This window comes from Theropithecus gelada, chromosome 6 (genome assembly GCF_003255815.1).
Source record: "Theropithecus gelada isolate Dixy chromosome 6, Tgel_1.0, whole genome shotgun sequence".
Taxonomy (NCBI): domain Eukaryota; kingdom Metazoa; phylum Chordata; class Mammalia; order Primates; family Cercopithecidae; genus Theropithecus; species Theropithecus gelada.
Genome location: NC_037673.1, coordinates 24,503,951 through 24,518,305, shown reverse-complemented (window position 1 = coordinate 24,518,305; position 14,355 = coordinate 24,503,951). Strand labels below are relative to the sequence as shown.

Here is a 14,355-nt window from a genome sequence, read left to right as displayed (position 1 = left end):
CCGGAAGTAGGAGTGCGGTATTACAGCTTTGACACCGCCTCCAGTTAGTCCTGTGACCATTTAACATTCTGAGCATTATTATCTGATAAAAAATAATAATAACTGGCCAAAAAGATCTTCATAATTTCTCCTCTAGCTTTAAAACTATAATTGACATATATATATCTATGTGCATATATATGTATATATGTATATAATTTATTTATGGATGGCACTTTAAAAGGAATCTACCTGTAGCCGGAAAAATGCAAAGATGTTAATTACTTTGTGGCGCTATACTGACATCCTTTGGTAAAGTTTGGTTGATTGCAATTTGATGTGGAGATAGATAAATAGCGAGACAGTTAAATATTTAAGTAGATAGAACAATCCAAATGTATTTATATCTGTCCACACACTCATTTGGGTATGAAACTCATATTTATGAGAAAAAAAAAGTTAATAAGAAAAAAAGGGACACTGTGTCAAGTTCCAACACTAATTATATATTTAAATTTTTAATAAAATATTTTATCTATAAAGTATTAAAATGCAAAGATGAGGCACAGAAGACTGGCTCGTGGACATTCCAAAATGATGAGCGAGCTATGCACTCCTCTGACAATAAGCAACAAGAAAAGGGATTGGGAAAATCCAGCCGATAAAGTTCCCGGAAAGCAAAAAATAAATAAACATTTAAAACCCCAACGAAAAATGACTCTGGTAACACATCAGATCTGGCTGCAATTTGACTTGGCGCTCCTATAATACGTGGATTTCGGTAGTCTGGTGTAAGGATGGTGCAGGAATATATATGCCAGAAGAACTATCTGTTTTAGAAAAAATTGCAAGAAGCAGTCCTGTTCCTGAGATTTTATTACGGACACAGGCGGATTAGATTGGGCTGATTACCTTAGCCTTGAAACAGAGAGTCTTTCTGCCCTGCGGGGGAGGGGACGCCTTTCAAGCAAAGCCCTCCTCTCGGATGCGCCCTCCCCTCGCATTCACTTGCAAATCGCTGTGTGCTCGCAGAAGCCAGCGCTTCCCCAGTCTCTAACCTTCCCATGGCGAGTGCTGCAGCTCTATCAGCAGAACCTTTCTCTCCGTGTGAGGAAGAGCTTTTTTCCTCCCTTTCCTTTTTTTTCCCTTTCCCCTTAATCAGAAGCACTGAATGAAAGCCAATCAGAGAGAGAGCTCGCCCCCGTTTTCTTCGGCTCCCTGCTGTCCAGAGTTAAAAGTGATGCTGAGAAAGAGCTTGAGTTAGATTGAAGTAGAATCAGTGATAGAAAATAACAGCCGAAAACAAACAAAAAGGGGACATAGTGACAATTTCTCCTGGGTTATTTTGACTGGAACCAACTTCCACTATCCAGAAGCTGATAAAAAAGGTAGGAAGACTTCATTCACCTCTTTTCTTTTAACTCCCTTAAGGGATTTTATATTCTTCTACTTGAGAGGTGGGGTGGGGGGGGAGAGGGAGGAGAGAAATGTTTGTTTTTAAGTTGTGTTTATCAATTATTTCAAAATAATTATCTTTAGTACCTAAATAAATAAGCATACAACTATATATTTAATTCTAGCAACAACTGCTTCGAGTATCTATATAGGCAATGTAAAGCTGGATAAATTATATATTATGCTCAACAGTGGGTCATGATATTAGAGTTTGTGAATTCATTCACTTGGAACAAATGCTAAAAAATATGTTATGAAGTGAATTTGTCATGCCCAGACTTGTTCATCTTTATTTTAAAAATCAGTTCAAGAGATAACATTGTTGCTGTGAACTCTAACATCATCTAACATTACTTTGCATTCCATATGAATGGATTCACTCTGCACTTATTCATAGTCATAGTTCATTGTACGTTCAATATAAAGAGAAATGACAGGCAGAAGACAGATTCCTTGAAACTGCCAATGGTCACTAAGCATCTACATACATACAATAGATTGACATTCATCAGAAATAGAATAGACAGAATTCTTATTTTCAATTTTATATCTGAGTCAGAAGTATGGGGGGGAGAGGTAAAGAGAGGGAGAGTAAATGCGTGTAGTCAGCAGTTGCAGCATTTATTGTTTCTGCTGCAATAAAATCCATATTTTATGTGGTGTTAAATTAATGCAGCATATTGCAAGTATAAATGCATGTCCCCAACAAGTAACTATTGATAACACTGTAAGTATGGGGAAAAGCAGTAGTCTGAAATTGTTTTTATGCCACTAAAATAAAAACCTACTGTCTCCTTATTATTGAAAAAGAGGAGTCTACAGGTACAAAGACAAATATTGTTTTAAAAATGACCTATCATCTTTTGCTTTGAAAAAAACAGATCTGAAAAAAATTGTAGTCCTTCATTCCAGTAAAAGCTTCTATTATCCAAAACTGCACATCCATTACTTCTCAGCTCTTTGGGGATACATTATTTTTTCTCCTTTTTTTTTTTCTTGAAAGATCTATATTAAAAATAATCTGTCCTTCTGATGTTGACAACTGTTATACTTCAATGCATATGTTAGTAGACTTTCTCCCTCCACACCATCCCCCTCTCTATCTTCCTTTAAAATGTAGCTACAAGAGCTTCTCTGTGGTGAATAACACTTGGCAAGAGTGTGCTCATTTTTTAGGTCTGGTATGGTGAGGATTTTTAATTAGTAGAACTTTCATGAAAACATTATGTCATTGACAGAGCCGTATGTTCATTTTTAGTTAAAGTGATGAAGAAGAAAGGAAGAGGTTATGTCCTAGAAATATAGGTAAATGCTAAGTTGCATAGATAATCTGGCCCCTGCTCCCCCCAGTGTACTAAATGTGGCACATATGTATTCAATGTGCAATGCATAAGGAAGGAATGGTTTATCTGGGGAGGGATGTGGTGAAGAGACTGGAGAGTGCACAAGTATAAACAGCATAGATCTGTGCCTTAGGGACACATCAGATACAAACCCATTCTGATGATAAAAATATAAAGAAATGCTTCTTTCACTTTTTTTTTTTTTTTTTTTTGGCTGTGTTATTAAAGTATGAGTCAATGTCTGCTTTCATTAAATCAAATACTTCTTGGGTTTCAAATACTTGCTGCGAACAAATTGACTTCCCTGGTGAATGCATATGCCTTCCCTGACTCCAATCAAAGAATAGAATTCCATACACTTAAAGGTTTGGGGAAAAAAACCGACAAACAAAACCAAAATCTCTGGGAAATGGGAAAAAAGAAGGTAAACTGTATGAGCATCCACCTACATATGCATATGTGTGAAGTCAGTGGTTAAATGGTTTGGTACCTGATTAATGCTCTAGGTGATGTTCTTTAATGTTTATAGAAACTGCTTCTTAATTAGAACAGTACTATGCAGGTAATCAATTGAATATTTCATTGTTAGATTTTTACCCACACTGTGGTTTTCTTTAAAAAGGAAAAAAAGAGGATAAAAAATTGATTTTAATTTAGAGTGATATTTCTGACATATTATTTACAAAGTTAGTGTAATCTGGAAGAGGTATTTATTTATTTATTTATTTTCTTGTGAAAAATAGACTATTTGAAACTGGAAAGGTTAATTTCAAAATATGTGACTCTTGCATAAAAATAAGGTGAATTTCTTTACCTTTACTTAAGTTTTTATATAAGCAAATAACTAAGGCAAAGTATATACTATCTGGGGGGTTTCTGTGCTTATAACTGATTTTCTGTTTCTTAACCTACTTTGCAGCAAGTGATAACGTGTCTTACTGGAATATGTCATTTTTATACCAAATCATTCCACTAGGCTGCAGCACAGCAGTAGTATTGGCTCTGATGATGCTGATTCAGCAGCAAAGTGAACCATATTCTTGTTAAGTGTTATTATCAGTAACAGTGTTTCATAGTAAGCAATTAATACAAATCAGTGATGTAAACCCAAGTACCTCTAGTATATCCCTTGGGCATTAAAAGCATTAGCCACATTATATTCTTATTTCTACTATGCAAATTACATTCTAATACTGTCGTCACGTTAGACGTACTTGTAAAATACTGAAATTATAAATAGAAAAACATAAAAAGTATTTATGCCAATTATAAGTAATTTTATGCAGATATTTGATCTCTAAATTTCAGGTCTATAAAACTCTACTTTCGATTAACCCAACATATTATCTGGAATAGTGTTTCAAAAGAGACAATTTACTAACCATATTATATATTTAAGAGTCATGTCTGGAAGAGATTGAAGTTAAAAACCAAGTAGCAAGAAAAATTTCCTCATCCTTCTTAGACTTATACTGAGCAATGGTAAAATTGATTAAGCATTATACAAAGTACAATATATGGTTCCTATTAGGATATTTTAAGGAGTAAAAAGAAGAGTACTTGGAATGACACCATATATGCATATTTGAAAGACTGAAAGTTAGCACAGACAAATCTATTTTTCTTTTCTTGACACTCATACAGACCAATGAGTTCACAAAAATATATTTTTTTGTCATAATTGCAATAATCTGAAATCTACAGAAAAAAATACAAGTCCTAAATTTAAAAGAAAATCTGCCTTTTTCTTTTCTAGTTGGAACCTTTGGATGATATTCACAAAGCATCCGTATACTTTTCTGCATTTACCCCAATAAGTTCAACCTTCAAAATTACAGATTTTTTCTCATGCATAACAACAAGAGACCATTTCAAACAATTACCAAGCAATGCCTGTTTCGTAAGATAACAATATCGGCTCTGGGTCACCTGTGCCCTCTTCTTTTCTGACTGTAGAGCAGTCTCACCTCACTTGACATTTTGGTATGAGCCCTTGAGCCCTTTTACAATCCAGTTGTCCTGTCTTTCTTGAATAGAAGGGCATCTAAAGCATATAAGGCCATTTTGCTTTTCCCACACCTTTTTGTCGTCATTCACTTGAACTAACTGTACACACATATTGTCAAAAAATAAGACCCATCACATTAAATTTTTAGATTTCTGGGAATGTATTATTCTTAAACTAATATTGACAGTGATAAGTTGAAATAATCTGACCTGTTTAAAAAATTTTAATACAACTTTTGCTCAACTCTATTATCAATGCAACTTCTCACAAAAAGTAACTTTTTTTTTTAAGAATGAAAGTGCTTTATTTTCATCAGTTTCTTTATATTTTTATCCTATTTCTTTCTTGCAATGTATGTGATGACCTATACACTTTATGACTAAGAGGCATTGCTTAAACATTAACCATATTGGAGTTGGAACTAAAGAAAGGGAAAGCTGCAAATTGAATAAGAAGGAGCAAAACAAAATCACATTTTGCATCATTTTTGGAAATGAAATGTAGCATTCCTTCAAAATAATGCCTGCCTGTGGGAGGTTGAAATGCCTTCATATAAAAATCCCTTTCAGTGAAGGGATTCGTATCCTTAGAGAGTTTGTCAAAAACATTATAAGCACTTTACCAAATCACGTGGTTTCAATTTTCAATCTTTTTTCAAGAAAGCAGTCTTGATTCAACATACTCTTTATGATGCAGTGATATAAATTAAAGTCAAATGACATTTCAAGCTTCAGGACAGAATTAAACAATAGACTATAAGATATAATACAACATTGCTTCACAACAGGAAATTCAGCATTAAGTGACATTTCTAAACACTTGAGAGCCCTGCTGATCCCCATAAATTTAGCAGGTCATATTCTCTTTCTCTCTCTTCTACCCCATCTCTCTTTCTGTAAATCTGTGTCTATTTCCATCTCCCTCTCTTTTTTCCTTTCCTCTCCTTCCTCATTTAAAACAATTACAAAACCCCTTGAATAAATGTCCCATGTGCTTTAAAAAAATATTACCTTATTGTAAAGTTATATTTCTGTAAATCTGGTGTTTTTTATGGCCAGTATTCTATCATCTGCCACATTATACATTATATTTACTGCATTAAACTTCGCATTATGGCACAAAGTATATGACAATTGGCTAGAATCTATTCTTTTAAATGAAAGCAACTCTTTTATAAATTTTGTAACGCTGAGGCTTCTAAGGAGTTGAAATTGGCACCAGTGTAGTTTACTGCACTAGCAAGCCAAGTATGGGAATTCAACATTTATTATTGAAGTGACTCCTTCAAATTGTCAGAATGTAGAATGTATAGACATGAATTATTATGCTCAATGCATAAGTTATTGATTAGGAATCTTTATTGATTTACTGTGAGAGAGGATATTGAAATGGTTTGACAGAGCCCTGATTTTTAAAACAAACATAAATTACATGTTTCTGGAAAGCAATGTTTCACTAGACATGTTGATTCTTCTTTGCTGCAAGAAACACATATTACCAGTTTGGAATCTAAAAATGAAATCCGGTATATAATGAGCAAATGTCTATTCTAGAGATTGTGGAGTAAAGAACTACCATTGCTTTTGTTTCCAGTTGGAAATTTGGGAAACAGAAACTATAACAATAATTGAGGTAGGCATAATATGTAACAAAATGAAATAATCAATAAATTGAATACAGTAAATATTCTACCTTGAGTTATTCTGGGAATTCTCTCCATGGTTAATGTAATATGTATAAATGCAAGAATTAAAGTTGAAATTCAATATCATTATCTGAATAGATCAAAGGCAACCAATATATTTGCCCCAATAATTGGAAAATTTGGAGCAAATTTTGTACATAATATTAATGTAAGCTTTTAAAATGTAACTGTTTTTCCTTTTGCAAAAATATAACTCCACTCTCAATAAAATTAAGTCAAATAAACTTCCTTTGAAACCATTGTAAATTCTGAGATTTCTGAATTAAGGAATATTTTCATAATTATTAAAGCAAACTTCAAATTTAAATGAGGCACTATAATGTTTCCAAATAATTTGACTTCTAAAGGTGAATTTTAAATTAATAGGCTCATTTTTTTGATAGATTTGAAAATATTTAAACTACCTGAGGAATTTTAAGGGTTTTGTGTTTCCATGTAAATCTTCAACCTCTAAAGTGTATTTATCAATTATTTTATTTAAAATATTTTCCTTAAATAAACCAAAACATTAAAATTTTTATACCTCTAACTCAAGTGGTTTAAATCTATTGAGAATAAGATCCAAAACATGAATTACATGCTTTCAAAACCAACAGTGTGGTGTTGATTTGCTTTAGTGGTGACCTGAAGAAAATAAACTGTTGGAGTAAAATATATGTCAACTTATTACATCAAATATGAAACTGATTATCCAAAGATTATCTATTAGCTTAGCCAATGATAATATATTTTCTTTTCTTTTTTGACTTCTTAAAGCATTATACATTGGGGGTTATTCCTACTCTGTAGTATTGAACCATATTTTGTTACCAGAGTGATTTTTCAATATGTAGTCCCTGAAGAGTGAAAACCAGCAACATGCAGATTTATTCTGCCTGCATTTAGCTCCCTAAATTTGAATATTTCTCCATGAGTAGAAACTTACAGAAAAATCTTTATTTATCTACCCCCTCAACCAAGACTTTAGTTATTCCTTTAGAGATTAGTTAAAAAATGAATCCTAAGCACAGACATATACTTAGAGGCACTGTCACTTTGTCTATTTTTCCTTTTTTTTTTTTTTTTTTTTTTCAACTGCTGAGTGAAGAGTGGAGGTTTTCTACACAATTTCTACACTAAAGAAGTTATTTCACCCCCTTCTGGATGTGTGGAATTAAAAATGATCAATATGAACTCTACCTTTTCTGAGACTTTCTTCTCTTCTAGCTACTGTCTTTTAAAATATATATCCTAGTTTTCAATGGTTAGTAATAGATAGTTCTACATAATATTTAAAAAATTAATTTATAAGCCTTCACTGACTTGAGAATAGACGTAAGTACTTGCTATCAATACTTAAAAAACGACAGAAATGAAATACTCCTAAAATCTAAGATGAGAAAAATATTTAGTAATTTTTTTTCTCCCCTTGGAGTTAGATTAGCCATCATGATGGTGTATGAAATCTGAAATCCAGCCCAGTGGAGATGCGAAAATAGATGAATGGCAACCATAACCTTGACTTCAGAACAATGAAATTAATCACTTTGCTTTGTAGGTAGAGGCTAGGTCAAGCCTGTTTCTAGGTAGGTCCAAGAAGAAAAAAGTGTGGATGGGGGAGAGCCTTGTCCTTCATTGAAGCAAAATGAAATGTTGCACAGGAACCACTGTTTCCAGAAACACCATCATGGAAATTTGAAATTTTTGATAGTACTTAGGGGCTCAGTACTTTGAGTTCAAAATTCATAATCATTAAATAACTCTCTTTTGATTTTAGGGTATCATATGTTGCTATTATTATTACATGTGTTATACATTTTATTTTGCAGTTTCTATTGTTAATTTAACTGATATCCTGGTATCTATACAACAATTTGCTCAATTTTTCTTTAGCTCCTAATTAATTTCACTCATTTTGGGAGAAGTTACTGTGAGCCATTCCCTTCTGTCACACCTGGAGATACGGGAATAAATTTAGTACAAATTTTGTCCTTGAGAAGAGGCAGGTTCTAATCTGAGATAGTCATAATTAAATATCATATAATTTACATTGGAAATATCAGTAGTTGTGTTCTAAATGTTTCCATTTTTATGAAATAGTAGTAGAATTAGATGGTAGAACATCATTGGGCGGTAATGTACTCCTCCACCTAACACAGTGTTAAGTTTTCATCTTCCATTAGAAATACTGCTGAAAAAACCCCTCAAAAGCATTTTATTCATTCACCCATTCTTTCATTCCTTCATTTGCCAAGTATTCTTTAAGTGCCTACCATAAGCCAGACACTGTGCAAGCATCCAGAAAGACAAACTTGGGAAGAGAGAGAAAGAGAGAGAAACAAACAAAAGCCTCTGCTACTGTGAACCATTGTGTGAATAATCACATGACTTGTTATAGTCCAGCTTTGATAAATATAAGAAAGATAAGTACAAGGTGTGTTTAAAGTGACTAATACAGGGATCTAACTTATCTATATTTTTCAAGCTGTATCGTTGCATTTACAGCCATACCACATCGTTAAAGAAAATATCAGAGTTAGCAGTTTGGTTCAAGATACATTTTTGTGTAGCCTAAGATTTCTTCAGTCAACACCTGAGAATGGATTTTGAATGGATGTTTCCATTAGGAGCAGCCTTTTGGTTGGTGATATGTGGTGTACTTCAAATTGGCAACAGCCAATTATCATCTCGCAGACACGGGGAGCTATATGGGATAAAGCAAGGGCCGAAAGTTGAGTATACCCATCCCCATCAAGAAACCTACAGAAAAATTATGTGTCAGGAGGCCAAATGTATCCCAAATTTCTACTGCTAATTTTTTTGTTTTCTTTCTTTTTTTAACTTATTTTAGATTCAGAGGTACATATGCAGGTTTGTTATATAGATATATTGTGTGTCACGGAGTTTGGTATACAGAAAAATTTTATGAACAGGAGCTTCGTTACTCATAAAGTAATGAAAATAAGCACTTCATAGAAGCCACTGTGTTTAAAACTTGGTCACTCTGTGAAAAAGACTCTTCTATATAATAGTCTGTTTTTGTGAGGACACCGGATGAAGGTCATGCTTAATAGGAGACTATACAGTGTTAAGCCTACATTCTAGAAGCACTGAGATTTCCTTTCTTAGAAAATGCAATGACCCTAATCTAAGTGCTCTCACAAGGTCCTTTGACGGATAAAAGCATGGATCGTGGTACCAGAATGTCTGGATTTAAATCCTGGCTGTGCCACTTACCATATATTTCATATTTAATGTCACTTGTAGTTTTTTCCATCTGTGAAATGGGGTTAATAATTATACTTACATAATAGGGCAATTGTCATGATTAAAATAAGCAATTACTATAATGTCTAACAACAACGCCTAATACACAATAGGTGTTCTAGTGCTACCTAGTACTGTCCTTGGTATTATTATTAGATGTTAATTCATGTGACCTATGCTTTTTCATTAATATTGAGTGTGTTGTATTTTTACCACAGTGTTTAATATCATTAGGGCTATAACTTTAAATTATTTAAATATTTTAAATTATATTATGTAATAATTTTGTACTTGAAGTGAGAAATTCTTGTTTTAAGTCTAATTCTCTCACTAATTCTACTGACAATGTAATAAATTCTTCATTCCAAATTTTATTTTTGGAAAAATGGGAGTTTGAACCATAACATTTCCAGGTACACAGTTGATTTATCTATTATTATAATTGGAAAGGGCTCATAAGTCCATGATTGTAACTGGAAAGGGCTCAATATAAAACTTTTGTAAATATATTCCTTCTCTAATGATTGTGAAAATGTCAGTTGCACAAAGACTTGAATGTAACCTGAAAACTTAAATTTCATTCTCAGAGAGGCATTGCATGAACTAGGGAATTGATGGATATGAATTTTGAAAACGATAGGAAAGACTCGAAACAGAGGCAGAGGAGGAAAAAATCATAAGAAAGAGTGAGACTAACTGTTGTGAGGTCCATGAGCCACATAAACTCACTCAGGTGAAACATGAGCCATTTCTGAATACACTGCAGTAATGGTTCCTTTCACAGATTCTCCTTCTTGAGGTCAGAGTAATGAGAATAAGAAAAAGAATGATGAACAGAGGCAGTGCATTACAGAAATTATCCCATTAAAGTTTTGATACCTATAAATCTCAAGAATAATTCTGCAGTCTATATTACAAGCTGAAAGGTCAGTGGACTACTGATTTCCTAGACTAGGTCCCTGAAACTGTCTGATGAAGACATAGAACCTGCTGCAAAAATGTGAAAAATTTAACAGGTTTTATTTAGATCACTCATTCTTTTCATTCTTCACATTCAAGGGGATATGAAGATCAATTTGAAACTGTTTATTTTTTTTTTCCTTTTTGTGGCTCTATTTATATGTTAATTTAAAAAGCATCTGGAATGGTTTCTACAGATTACATAAACAAATGAAAACATACATTGAGGTCATAAAATATACATTTATATGGGTTCGTAAATACCTTTTAAAAAGCTTTATTTTAAAAATCCAGAATTATATCACAGTTTTTTTTCAGTTTTATTTATAGCTCAGGGATAATTAATATATTATTTATACCATTTACATACTGGAAGGACATACTTAGCACTTCATTTTATCCAATAACCTGTAAAGATGAGGTAAGCTATAATAGAGACTCCTAAACCTAGCTAAAAGGTATATTTTGGTGCGCCTAGTAAAATAATGCTTGTATTTGCCATAGCTATGCATTTACATCTATTATCTCTTTAATCATGTATTATCTGCTTAATCAGAGTCACAGTTATTGTTTTTCTAATCATCCTGATTAAATGCTGTGGCCATTTCATAGGATTCTTTTTTTTCACAACTTCACTATAATATTTGGCAAAATAATTTGACCTTATGGCTTATTCATCAGGATGGCTAATTTAAAATATTCTATTAATATTACACACATTTTACATTTAGTATAATTGATCATCTAGATGTATGTATACTTTTATAACTGGACTTTACAAGGGCTAAATCTTTGACATACTTTCTCTTTAATTTTCATATTCTTTAATCATAGTACAAAGTTTGTTAACTTGCATCTATTTTGCTTTCATGTAGTTGGAAGTAAAGTGAGAATAAAATTCTGCAAAATTAGAGGAGAAATTAATTTTTAAAGCCCAAGAAATGGTTACTGAATAATTAATTATGCAGACTACTGAAATAGTCATTTCTTTTCAAAATCCTTCAAATTCTTTAAAGGTTTTCAACCATTTCATGTGTTGTTTTGAATGTCTGAAGTTTAAAACAATATAAATTAGGCTTCACAATGTCATCAGAGGGTTGAGATGAATTTACGTTTTTGAAGTATTGACCCATTTATAGGGTAAATAGCTGCTAATATTTCTGGTAAATTTCTATTCACTTGTCCAAAGGGAAAATAACATATTTCGGTGTTGAGAGCCACCTTGTGGTCATATTGAGAATTATTATTCTATGGTACACAATGTTTCTGGCTTTAGATGTTTTTCCAAGTGAACACCCTTGGAAGCATTGATGTGAATTACACAGATGTGAATTTACGCTAAGGGTTATAAGATGACATTGAAAATGAATCATTTTTAAATGAATGCCATTTAATGTTTACATATTGACATGAATTATAGCAAATATTGTTTTACAAAATCCACATGAGATCTTTTAAACAATATTTTTGAGGCAAGATGTTATTTTTAAACTAAAATATATGACTGTGCAGTTACAAGTAAGCTCTAATGACTCATACATTTAACCTTCTCAAGGAAAAATACCTTTCAGAGTCCTCTGGTGTTCAATGCAAAGAAACCAGGGACTGAATTATTGTTATTTTTGCATTTTGTAAAACTTAAAAGTAAATATGCTACCTACAAGAAAAGCAGAGAACTAATACCAGCAAACTCTGGTCATTGAATGCATTTTTCAGTGGGTTCATTGGAAGTTCAAAGAGACAAATTTGTTTACTTTTTTTTAATAAACTCTGAAACAATTTATGTTTACTTTGTGTAATATACATATTCACCAAATATCAAGCCTCTTTGACTAGGTTTTTTAATAATGTAGTATGGTACTTGCAGAGGAGTAAGATCTGTAATTACTGCTTGTAATTTTACTAGGATGTACCTATACTTAAAAAGAAAATAATATAATTATTTTCTAGAAAATGAAAATAAGCACTGACCTAGGTATTTAAGTCAAGAATAGTCATTGATTGCTTATGTGGTCTTACTCCTCGTTATTTTCTTTACTTTATTATCTGAAGGTAAACATGAATTAATTTGATCAAAATAAATTTTCTTTGTATATAACTCATAAGACTATATGAGCACAAAATTTTCCCCTACTTTATTTCTATGTATATAATTATCTCTAGTGATATCTATTTATCAATCGATCTGGATACATTTATGTTACATCCTAAAGTATCAACATTGTCCTCCTCATCATCATCATTATCATCATCATCATCATCAAAACCTGAGTAAAACTTCAGTTGTGACATTGGACATGGAATAGCTTAATCACAATTACAGGATACCGTGGGAATAGGTTCTGTATCACCCATCTTTGGGGCACTGGGATGATTTGATTTAATTAACAGAATAGACCTCAACGGGAACTAACGACACATTTATAAAATTGCATACAAATCTTATAACAATGATCTCTATGTTATGTGTTAAAGCTGTGAGTTGTCCATTGCTATCAGGCAAATTATTTTCTCTAGTTTGAACCTGCCATACTGCCCTTTAATGTAGAACAAGTGGTCAGAGCCTGTCATTTCTCATGCACAGCCCAATAGTCTTACTGAAAACAAAGATTACTTTGCTTCCCATTAAACCATGCTCCTTCTGTCAACAAAAGTGCTTCTATTCTGAGAGATATTACTATTGATCTGCTTTTATTCTCAAAAGACTGATAGAGTTATTTTCTCTACAATGCTGCACACTAGGTATTATTTCAAATGAAAATATAAAGCATTTATTTCAACCTCAAAGGGGAGACAGAAATTGAAATAGCGTATATAAGAGTATAGAAATGTTTAAAATTTGCATGCAACCTTTTGATGCTGTCATAGTGATATGTAGTGCTATATTTTAGGGCAAAGGTTTTTTGCAGAATAAATCGTAAATGGATCATAAATATAGAAAGAAGCATATGAAAGCACCTCCCAAGTAAAAGTAAAAACCAAGAAACAACCCAAAATAATTTTAGCTAAAAATATCTACTTCCTTCTCAATTTTTGTCTAAAATATAGCAAACCTGTTTATACAAGATAATTATCCTCAAGTGATAAGGGAGATTTTCATAGTCAACCATCACCCTGGGATCATTTTTGAACCGCTTTTCATTTCTCACTAACTTAAGGCAAAAAAATGTATTTTCTATAAATCTCAACTTTTTTCTCTCAAATCGAATTATTTGACAAATGAATTTAATTCTCTCTGTATTTTAAAAATGATCCTTTCCTTTTGATTCCGACTCCACACTAAAGAAGAGGTTCAAATTACATCTTTCCTTCACAAGTCAACAACATTTCAGAGTTTTCATATATATATATATATATCTATATATAAATTTCATATATATATTATGTGCTAAGAACTTGAGAAATGGATGTAGATGAGTTTTTTTGTCCCCTTTCTCAATGAAATGGAAATATAGTAGGAGAGAGTCACTTTTTAAAGTAAATACATTGCCAATTATTTAGTGTTTTGCTTGCAATATGAATGGATTTTCAGGAAAATGTGGAGGAGGGAACATGGTCATTTACTCATGGGAAGCTGAAGATGGACTTGAAAGGTGAGTACTCTTTCGCTGGGTATTAAATGAAGCTGATGAGCCAGGAGGCATGGCTGTCTGCAAATC

The 14,355-nt window shown here is 32.5% G+C and overlaps 1 protein-coding gene across 4 annotated transcripts in view; it reads left to right on the top strand.

Annotated features, from left to right (window-relative positions):
• Positions 1–985: 985 nt before the first annotated feature.
• CDH10 (cadherin 10) overlaps positions 986–14,355 on the top strand; it is a 164,988-nt gene continuing 151,618 nt past the window's right edge. For all 4 annotated transcript variants that reach the window (XM_025388156.1, XM_025388153.1, XM_025388152.1 and 1 more), the window contains exon 1: positions 986–1,367. The gene's annotated coding sequence lies outside the window, so the exon portion shown is untranslated. The remainder of the gene's footprint in view (positions 1,368–14,355) is intronic.